This window comes from Sinocyclocheilus rhinocerous, unplaced genomic scaffold (genome assembly GCF_001515625.1).
Source record: "Sinocyclocheilus rhinocerous isolate Xijiao unplaced genomic scaffold, SAMN03320098_v1.1 scaffold2234, whole genome shotgun sequence".
Lineage (NCBI taxonomy): Eukaryota > Metazoa > Chordata > Actinopteri > Cypriniformes > Cyprinidae > Sinocyclocheilus > Sinocyclocheilus rhinocerous.
The window spans coordinates 32138-34689 of NW_015666212.1; positions in this window are offsets into that span (position 1 = coordinate 32138).

Below are 2552 nucleotides of genomic sequence, written 5' to 3' on the forward strand. Positions count from 1 at the left end.
TTAATGTATGCACGCTCCGCCTTGCAAGAAGTCGATTGGAAGATCGCGCCGTGGGACAGACTTATGCCGCGGATCAAAAACCCAATGCAAGACAGACTTGTTGCTTGCTTGCTTCTTCGCCTTTCGCCGTGTTAATAGCACTCCAACTTGTGCTCACAAGCTCACCATCACGAGATCGGGCCATCCAGAACTCAACCACTCCGTTGAAGCTTCGTAACTCTGCAGAACTCAAAGTCTTGCAAAATCAGAGTCTCTCAGAAGAACTTCGAGGCTCCTCCGTAACCCGGCAACCAACCAATCACCACCGAGGGCTCTCCCAAAAGGATGTCATCCAGACGTCATCTCAGCAACCAATCTGAAGCTCCAGGATTCCCTCAGACTGAAAGACTTAAAACCCTTTCAGCTCTCAACTCAAACGCAAGTAACAAACAAAGTCTTCTGTCTGCTGAAATCAGTGCTGAATTGATCTTACGTAGTAAAGATAAGACCAATCTCTGCTTTGTGATTTTCTCAGGCTGCAAGTAAAGAACTGTAGAGAATATCTTGCTAAAACTTTGGGATTTCCTCAGAACTCCATTAACTCTCATTCTTCAGAACTGTATGTGTGTGTGTGTGTGTGATTTCATTAGTTTTAGATCCATGTAATCTATAGAAGTAGTTCAAAATAAATTCTTGTTTCATTTATAAAGAATCATTGTCTTGTGTAGTGAATTTAAAGTTAAACCTTGCCCAGATCACGTTACCTCTCAAAACCTGAGCTAAAATAATAATAATTAATTCCCTTATAAAAAATAAATTTATTTTACTTTTACATATGGTGGAGAATGCAAGCAAAGAATTTGACTTATAATTCATAACACTAAGACATTGTGTTGAATCTTTTCTATTTTTATCCGGAAAAATAGATTAAAAGACAGAGAAACGGAGTTTGTTGTGTTACTACTTTATTGTGGCATACCAGCGTGTTGAATGAATGAAGTGAAACTCGAGTTGTGTTGTTTAAAGTTGAACTGCAGTAAAACATTTAAGAATTGTCCACCGAGACAAAATAAGTCGCTCTAAGGGCGCACAAGAAAGAAACGAGCATGTTCCTCATTTACTTTCGAGTTGTTGTTTTAAGTTAAACTGCAGTAAAACATTTAAGAATTGTCCACCGAGACAAAATAAGTCGCTCTAAGGGCGCACAAGAAAGAAACGAGCGTGTTCCTCGTTTCCTTTCTTTCAAAAGGCCTTCATAGTTTGATTTGTAATGCGTGTACCATTTCTAACCAAGCTATGTATCTCCCTGGTTTGAGAATATTAGATTAGCTAACTGATACTCCTCTGCCATTTATTCACTAAAAAAAAATGAGTGAACTTGAAACGCGACGCTCAGAGAGGGCGTCCAAGCGTTAGTTTATGGGAGAATTGTGAAATCTTGATCAAGTGAAATTGTGGTTAGATCCATGGTGTTTTTGCCTGTCAAAGATATCCGCCAGATCTACAATAAACGTTATTGAATTAATTGCAGTAAATCTGTACATTAATTTACCTCACTCGAACGAGTCGAGTGTTCAGCGCTATAAAGATAAGAATCTAAAGAGTGCTTTTGGTTGTTCAGTGTGAAATGCGCCGCCATTTCACATGAAGAATGTAAGCTGTTTGTAACCGTAAACTGTGTAACCTGCATGCTAGCGCACTGCAAAGTACATTGCCATAGTGACACCCGTAACCCAGAAGTTCTAAGAAACCTTTTCCGGAGGTGACTTACAAGTGCGCAAGCGCAGTTCGCCAGCGCCATTTTTTGAGCTATTTGTAAACGAAGCCTAGCCTAAGCTAAGCCATCTGAAGCTAATGAGTTTGCATTGAAGCCTATGCAAAGCTATTAGCATTGAAGGCTAGCGGTTAGCATTCGGTAACATCTTGTGGCCTTAAATGCAGTGTTTTGAAGTGTTGATGTGATCTAAACGTGTGTATCTGGACCCTTACACTAGTGGGTTCTTTCACCTCATCTCTCTCTCTTTTACACTTACTCATCCTATCTCTCTTCTCCTCGCCTCCCATTGAAAAGGACGTTGACAGATGCAAACTTAAATAAACCCTACTGCACGCGATTTTAACCAACTATCAGATTAGCGATCTCACAGTTGGTTAATCATGTTTGTTTATTTAGGTTTGCCCTTCACCTTCACTGGTATCAGTTTAACTGCCACAGCTGTTATTGTTTTTTTAGAAAATTAATCCCAAACCCTAGGCCTCATTACTAATGCTACGTTGTGATTGATTCCATAACTGCTCTTATAATTTGAATGAAATCAGTAGATATTATTAATTTGCTATCCTTAGGAATTTGAAATCGTTAATTTAAATTAATAGTTAATTACAGATTTGAAATTATAATTTCTTTTCATAAATTAATTTCAGTTTCTGCTTCCACATAGCAACAATATTTACTGATTAATTTAATTATAATTGCTCTCATAATCTAGTGACCATAACATTAGAATTTTAATCATTAACTATTAATAGGGCTCTGAAATTTTGAATTGCATTTGTAAGTAATTAGGGTGGTA